Here is a 9,018-nt window from a genome sequence, read left to right as displayed (position 1 = left end):
TGATCCTCTGGGCTTCTCTGCACCTGCCTGTTGGCCACAGGAAGATGCGCCTCCCAAGCCCCGAAGTGCTGCAGCAGCAGCCCGAGAGAACTTCCTAGGGAGAGACGTGTGTGGCCAAACTCTCAAGGTCTTCGACCACAAATTGCACAAACCGGCGGAGGGAGAGAATATATGCCTTTCACAGGTATTGTTGATCTTGGCTGGCCCCACCTCCTCCAGGCTCATTTGAACACCAGCTACACCCACTTAAAGGGGGGAAGAGACTTGAATATTTATCTTCCGGGCACTTTCTTCTATCCACTGACACAAGTAAACAGCAACAGACAACTAGGACAGTAATAAAAATGCCATCTTCCTCAAATAATCAGCTGATAACGAATAGTCAACTAATTATCAATAGTTACAGGTAGGTAGCCGTGTTGGTCTGACGCAGTCAAAACAAAATAAAAAAATCCTTCCAGTAGCACCTTTGAGACCAACTAGGTTTGTCAAGTGTGCATGCACACAAAAGCTCATACCTATGACAAACCTAGTTGGTCTCTAAGGTGCTACTGGAAGGATTTTTTTTATTTTGTTTTAATTATCAATACTTAACTATCACAATAACTTGATAACCCCCCAGGGAGATTAAAATCTAGCAAACAAAAGGACTGCGAGGGTGGCAGGGAATCTTTACCAAGCAAGAGAATCTCTGAGGACGCACAGATTGCCTTTTGTTCCTTCACCACTGAGCCACTCTCACACTTAAGCCTGAACTACACATTGTGGCAATGCACCCAGCTCTCACTGCCAGTCATGTGTGTACCAAAAAGGAGCTCCACTGGCCACCTGCATTTCAAGATCCAAGTGTTCCTTAGCAGTACAAAATTAGAAGCATAAGAGAGAGGAAGAGACAGGCTTATCCATCATCCAAGCAAGAGAAGCAGGGAAGGTGAATGATGCTTCAATGCCCGTTCTAAACACCACTTACTAAATCTTATAGTACCCAAGGAAGGTTAGAACAGATGAATTATTTTTAGAGGAATTAATCAAAGAGTAGGCAAAGATCGCCTTCCTTCACAGGTAAGCGGTTTCTCTTGAGATCTTAAAAGTTGCTTTGACATTTAGAGGAAGAGAACTTGGGGTATGTACGCATTAGGGCAAGCATCCCCAAACTGCGGCCCTCCAGATATTTTGGCCTACAACTCCCATGATCCCTAGCTAAGTAGCTAAGAGGGCCAATGGTCAGGGATGATGGGAATTGTAGTCTAAAACATCTGGAGAGCCGAAGTTTGGGGATGCCTGCATTAGGGGCTTAAAATGCAGTCAGCTCAGTCTCCCCCCCCCCAGTGTTTCAAGTTACATTTGCTCCTAATTTCCTGTATGTCCTCCCAGTCCTCCCAGTTAAAAGCAGGTGGAGCAAGGAAGCATAGCTGCCAAGTTTTCCCTTTTCTCGCGAGGAAGCCTATTCAGCATAAGGGAAAATCCCTTTAAAAAAGGGATAACTTGGCAGCTATGGAAGGAAGACTAAATCAGCTTGGGGCCATGAGACAGGGAGAAGGTTTAACCCTTTCCCCTCCAGCACAACCCTGTTTCTCAGATCTAAGTTGCCCTCCCAAGCTGGTATCTGTCCCGTGATGGAAAACAGACAGGTATCTTTACTGAGGAAATGACACAGGCAGAAGGGGGAGCTTTCCCCCAAAGCTGGACTCCCTCCCCAGCTACTTTTTAAACTATAAACAGAGGAGGGGGCTAAGACAATCACAAGCTTCTGTGTGCTGTCTGTGTTAATGTTTAGAAGCATTCAGTGCTGGCACACAATTTAGAAACTGTACAAATTTAAGGACATTGAACTCCTACAAAAAAGGCATTGGTCAGCTCATAAGTAAGCTGAACAATTGCACTGACCAGGTGGGCAAGACATGATTGTCCACTGTTGTCTCTGTTCTTTTAATTTATTTACTATTACTTTTATATACCCCGCTTTCCTCCTCCTTCGCTTTCCCTCCTAACAACCCTGTGAGTTAGGTTAGGTCGAGAGACAGTGAGTGGTCCAAGCAGTGTGGCCAAGTGGGGATTTGAACCCTTGTCTCCCAGGTGCAAGACCACTGCACAGACTCCTACACCAAACAGGCCTAGATCATTATTTTGCCTTAACTATTTCTTTCAGAAACAATAAACTTTAGGGGAATTAGGGTAGGTCAAAGCCAAGCTAACCTATCTTTGTTTGCAGATGGTGCAAGGCTGTCATTAGAGTAGCCCTTACTCTCCTTAACTTAATCTTTACCATGTAATGGATTGCTACAGCCCAATAGCTGGGTCAGGAAAAGTCAGAATGGTCAGTAATAAATCTTTCAGCTGAAGCTCATTCTGGAGCCTGTAGCAAACTGGGCTTTAACTCCTCAGACAACTTCATTAGATGCAGAGGCATGAAGCTGAAATGAGACCTATCAACATTGTTTAACTTAAGTTGGAGCAGAGCAATTGCAAAGATCAAACATAATTTGGAAAGATGGGACTGTTTTGAAACCGTCCTGGTTCTTGGGGATCACTGCTATTAATACTTACGTTCCCTAATCTTTATGGTACTGTCAAACCACTCAAATTGCTTGGTTGAGATTTAGGATTAGAAAGACACATGTTTCTGGTTGGAACAAGCATTAATTGCGGTCCCTACAGAAGATTTGACCTTGATTGAATGTGGACAGGCAGGATCCAAGCCACAAATAGGAAACATGCTGCCCATGTGGGTTGTAGGCAGACACTGAGAAGAAAGGCCTTTAGGTGCCCATGTGGATTTGTTTATTATTCTCTTGAACTGCTTTGTACTCATCATGTGCATCGTGATTAGGGTGAAATTTGATTCAGTTTCCATTTAAAGGCAAATCTACCCAACGCACACTTTCTGAAACCATGTAAAAGAACTGCAGCATGGCTATCCTTCTAAAATTGCATTTTTCTTAATCTGAAAGGAAGAATTTTGGAAGGGTGGTGCTTTGTTTTAGTAGTTTTTGGCACTTAGCGTAAATTTTATCTCTTATCTACAATCCTGATTTATGTTTGAAGTTTGACAGTTGTATGTTTTTTTACCTATACTGTATAGAAGTCTTTTGCTATGAGTCCCTTCGGAGGCCCTTAATAAAGACCTATGGTAAACCAAATTGATTGATTGATTGATTGATTGATTGTTCTTATAATAGCTACACTATCATCCGCTCCTGTGGCAGACTTTTCCATTTTGCTCCTATGTTGCCACACATCTGAGACAAAGTGGTTTCGTAAACTGCTGTTGACATTATCAATGATTTCATGATATCCTGTAGAAATCCTTAGGAGATTCAAGTTGGTGAGGATAACATTAAAAAATCAGCACGTAGTGCAGGCTTTCTGTGCCTAGAAAGAGTGGGATTCTCTAAGTCTTCTGCTGTCATAATGACAAGTCTGTGAGCAGAACTGTTCAAAGTTGCTTTGTCAAATACCAGGGATTAATGTACCTGGGCATGTGCAGATTTCCTGTCTGGGCTCAGGCTGGAAGTTTTATTTGGACAGTATATCCCTTTAGGAAGAGCCCTGAGATAAATCTCTTGTGGGATCTGCTCCCGGTGCCTGAGGAACAATCTGCTCAGCAGCTGGACAGAGCAGTGATACACACCCTGAAAGTCAAGACCTTTTTGCTTGCATGTATTGCAAGTGAGCCAAAACACCTCAAGTTGTGCCCCAGGCCTCAGGGACGGGCTTTCTGGCAGCAAACGTCCTGTTCTGAACAGCCTGCATTTGTTTAGCCTGGCTCTCTCCAAATATGCCTTTCACCCCCTAGCTCCCCCCCCCCCCAAGAAACTTCAAGTGCTTGTCCTGACTTGCTACAGCAAATTATCTAGAAATCGGAGTTAGCTAATGTTTCTTCCTTCCTTTTCAAAATCAATCGCCTGGTAAGTTGTGATTGTACAGCTGTGGTTGTCTTATGGGAAGGTGAGCAATGAGCTTGAGACGGAGTCTTAAGGACACCTTGGCAGGACGGTACAGCATGTTGCTGCCAGATTCAGTAAACTGCTGCCCTGGCATTAGTGAGATAATGTCCAAACATGAGCAATGCGTCTGTCTTTGAGAAGAGATAGGGCAGCTATTTCACATACATTTGGCGTAATACCAGGGAGAATGGTTCTAGGCCCTGACTTTTCTATTTGGAGTGGATTGTGAGCCCTCACATGTGCAAAGTGGAATTGTGAACCAAGAACAAGGTCGGCTCTGCTATTTAGTGGGGAAGGAGAGTTGAAAACAATGCCAGTATATTTCACATCTTGCCACCAAGGTGCCCCTTTGGTTTTAGATGGGTAAAAGGTACTGTACACTGATGTTCATTAAAAGTAAAGGTAAAGGGACCCCTGACCATTAGGTCCAGTCGTGACCGACTCTGGGGTTGCGGCGCTCATCTCGCGTTATTGGCCAAGGGAGCCGGCGTACAGCTTCCATGTCATGTGGCCAGCATGACAAAGCTGCTTCTGGCGAACCAGAGCAGCGCACAGAAACGCCGTTTACCTTCCCACTGTAGTGGTACCTATTTATCTACTTGCACTTTGACGTGCTTTCGAACTGCTAGGTGGGCAGGAGCTGCGACCGACCAATGGGCGCTCACCCCATCGCGGGGATTCGAACCGCCGACCTTCTGATCGGCAAGCCCTAGGCTCAGTGGTTTAACCCACAGCGCCACCCGTGTCCCTTTCAGATGGGTAGATGAGTCTAAAAACCCCGGGACACAAATTTTTACGGCCCTCTAAACAGCTATGGTGGCTCATTTACCAGAAGTAACGTATTTAGTGTTAACTGTGGAAGTGGGTATTTGATTCTTACCAAACTAATCCTCTAGATCAGGCATCCCCAAACTTCAGCCCTCCAGATGTTTTGGACTACAATTCCCATCTTCCTCGACCACTGGTCCTGTTAGCGAGGGATCATGGGAGTTGTAGGCCAAAACATCTGGAGGGCCGCAGTTTGGGGATGCCTGCTCTAGATGTATGTATATTTTGCTTGGAACCCTGGAGAGCTGCTGCCAGTCTGTGTAGACAGTACTGAGATAGATGAATCAGTGGTCAGGCTCAGTATAATGTAGATTCCTATGCTCAACCGTTCTTTTTCTTAACAATTTTTAAAACTCTCTTTTCCTCTCCATGGCATGGAGTTCCAGGAAAAAGCAAGAGGTGAGGGGGGGGGAACCTGTGACTTTACCAGGTGTTTTTATATAATGAAGATAAAATTGCCTAGCACTATAGCCCACGGACCTGAACTATGGAAGATTTTTCACTGAGGGGCCCGGCTTTCCAACAGCTTGCTTTTCCTGCCAGTTCCTTCTGAAAATTAAAAAAGTTAGAGACATTTTCTTTTATTCTTTTACAAACAAATAAAATTGAGCTTTCCAGAATAACACACACACACCCCCAGATGAATCTGCTTAAATCCTCTCTGGAGGGACTAATTTGCCTGCAAATTCCATCCACTTATGTGAAAAAAGAGAATAGTTTTTTTAAAAAAAACAAACAAACAAACAAACCTCATTATAATTATTAAATATTGCAAGTGTGTTGACTTATGAAAACCAGCCGTTTGCAAGCTTCATATATCACAAACACAGGCAGCTGCTGCAATATTTTGATGAGGAAAGCTTAGAGATGCTACAAAGATGCTATTCCTTCTGCCTCTTTGTGAGAACTCATCTGATAGCCACCTGTTTTGATTGAGAATTGCTTTAACTGTTCTGCTCAGTGTTTTGCTGCTCCTTAGTTGTACTGGAACATAATGTTACAGACATAACACAGCTCAAGGAACAAGAAAGCCAGGAGATGAACTTGTGCAACATAGCAAAAAGTGAAAGATGGAAGAAGGGATGTGCTAAATGTTTAATAGAATGTTTTATTTTAATATTTTGTTGGAAGCCGCACAGAGTGGCTGGGTAAACCCAGCCAGATGGGCAGGGTATGTATGTATGTATGTATGTATGTATGTATGTATGTATGTATGTATGTATAAATAAATAATAAATAAATAAAATTATTGAAGGGGGGGGACAACAAGTGGAACATGCAGCAAAAAAATTCCATGTATCCTTGCTACTTATTGGAATGATTACTGTTCAGTATATGGCCAGTCACAGCTTTCTCCAGCAAACTAATTTCTTTTTGCAGCAAACGATTAACAGGCTGTTGGAAGTGTTGTGTTGGATGGAGAACTATGAGGTGTTTTTGTTTTGTTTTTGTTTGTAAAGTTTCCTTGACCTGTGTCAGGAAAGGGAAAAAGCACCTCCACTATATCAGTGACAGTGTTTGCCATTTCAGATGCTTCTACCCCGGAGTTACAATTGCTTGGTTTGTGGGATTTGTTTCTGTTTATATAGACTGTCAACTGCTTCAGGAATAATAATAATAATAATAATAATAATAATAATAATAATAATATAGTATTTATACCCCGCCCATCTGGCCGGGTTTCCCCAGCCACTCTGGGCGGCTTCCAACAGAAAAATAAAACACAATAATCTATTAAACATTAAAAGCCTCCCTGAACAGGGCTGCCTTCAGATGTCTTCTAAAAGTCTGGTAGTTGTTTTCCTCTTTGACATTAGGTGGAGGGCATTCCACAGGGCAGGTGCCACCACCAAGAAGGCCCTCTGCCTAGTTCCCTGCAACTTGGCTTCTCGCAACGAGGGAACCGCTAGAAGGCCCTCGGTGTTGGACCTCAGTGTCCAGGCAGAATGATGGAGGTGGAGACGCTCCTTCAGGTATACTGGACCGAGGCCATTTAGGGCTTTAAAGGTCAGCACCAACACTTTGAATTGTGCTCGGAAACGTACTGGGAGCCAATGTAGATCTTTCAAGACCGGTGTTATGTGGTCTCGGCGGCCGCTCCCAGTCACCAGTCTAGCTGCCGCATTCTGGATTAATTGTAGTTTCCGGGTCTCCTTCAAAGGTAGCCCCACGTAGAGCGCATTGCAGTAGTCCAAGCGGGAGGTAACTAGAGCATGCACCACTCTGATGAGACAGTCTGCAGGCAGGTAGGGTCTCAGCCTGCGTACCAGATGGAGCTGATAGACAGCTGCCCTGGACACAGAATTGACCTGCGCCTCCATGGACAGCTGTGAGTCCAAAATGACTCCCAGGCTGCGCACCTGGTCCTTCAGGGGCACAGTTACCCCATTCAGGACCAGGGAATCCTCCACACCTGCCCGCCTCCTGTCCCCCACGAACCGTACTTCTGTCTTGTCAGGATTCAACCTGACAGTCCCTGAATTAACTTTAACCTTTGATTTGTTCACATGTTCAAGATGTTAATCGGAGGTTGGAGTGAGCTGAATGACAACCCACGGACTCTCTAATCTGCCATCCTGTTATAAATGGTCATCTGGCAGAACCACAGTGACCCGTAGATTACCCAAGATCAGAATGCTGTGTGTGGTTCAAACAAATTCCTTATCAAGAGAGTAGGAAAACGTGCCTTGAAACAGACCTCTAGATTTTCAGTGCACTAAGGAACATCAGTGTACAGTGGGACCTTGGGTTAAGAGGTCCGTTCTCAACCTGAAACTGTTCTTAACCTGAGGTACCACATTAGCTAATGGGGCCTCCCACTGCCGCCGCGCGATTTCTGTTCTCATTCTGAAGCAAAGATCTTAACCCAAAGTACTATTTTGGATTAGCGGAGTCTGTAACCTGAGGTAAAGGTAAAGTTACCCCTGACCATTAGGTCCAGTCGCAGACAACTCTGGGGTTGCGGCGCTCATCTCGTGTGATTGGCCGAGGGAGCCGGCGTACAGCTTCCGTGTCATGTGGCCAGCATGACTAAGCCGCTTCCGGCGAACCAGAGCAGCACACAGAAATGCTGTTTACCTTCCTGCTGTAGCGGTACCTATTTATCTACTTGCACTTTGACGTGCTTTTGAATTGCTAGGTGGGCAGGAGCTGGGACCAAACAACAGGCGCTCACCCCGTTGTGGGGATTCGAACCGCTGACCTTCTGATCGGCAAGCCCTAGGCTCAGTGGTTTAGACCTCAGCGCCACCCGCTGGTACCCGAGGTACCACTGTATAATTCCTTCACCCTTGGCTGGGAGATGCAACTCTTTCACTGAAACATATCCAAATATGTCTTTTAAATCACTAGATTAAATATGGGGCAAAGTACTTGTGTCATTAATAGTTGCAGTAAAGTCATCATGTGCAATTTTCTTATCCTACTGGGATAGCAATAAGAGAATCTGTACATCTTACAGTTTTCCCTTCTGCACAATTAACTAAAGAAGTATCCTGGCTTGTACTGAATCTGATGCTCTTGTTTTAACTTTAAAATAAAATAGATCCAGAAATCTCTCAATATAAATTTAAGGTGGGGGGAAAGCAGTTACATCAGCTTAGTTTCACTTTTCTTTCTGTTATTTTTATTAGTGTCCAGGCAGACCCTTTCATAAAGTTCTCTCCCTGTTCTGAGTGCCTTTTTGGAGAATTACTGCACTGCGCTGTTGCTGATGATGGACTTGAAGCAATTTTCCAAGGTCCTAACAATCTGAATATGGGACCTATTAAATTGTCAGCTAGCCCAAACCCAGATGTTGTTGGACATTGATGACGGGTGTTGTAGTCTAACAATGTAGTCTAACAACCACGTAGAACCGCTTCCAAGAAGGGCTAAACGTTGTGCCTTTGCAAGGTGAAATCGCATAATTATTTAAGGAGTGTTATTGTTTGTTGTGTGTAGTAAGCAAATCCTTTGTCTTGTGTGTCTTGTTTAACTGGTTCAGCTTCTGCAGCAAACAAGGTGTCTTATGGGAAGGCTTAAACATTATGTACACTAAATGTAAAACGAACTATAGGTTATTCAAACATCATACATAGTTCAGTGTTGAGACTGCATGCATTTGCTTCTTGAGAACTAAAGGCGGGGGCGTTTTGTGTTCTCACATCTGAGAACCTGATCCCCACATCTTCTGATTACATACTCCACAAGTCCCCTGGAAAAACCAAATACATTTGGGTGATGTTACCCATTGTTCTGAATC

Source organism: Zootoca vivipara, chromosome 7 (genome assembly GCF_963506605.1).
Source record: "Zootoca vivipara chromosome 7, rZooViv1.1, whole genome shotgun sequence".
In the NCBI taxonomy this organism is placed as follows: domain Eukaryota; kingdom Metazoa; phylum Chordata; class Lepidosauria; order Squamata; family Lacertidae; genus Zootoca; species Zootoca vivipara.
Note: the sequence above shows the minus strand (reverse complement) of the source record.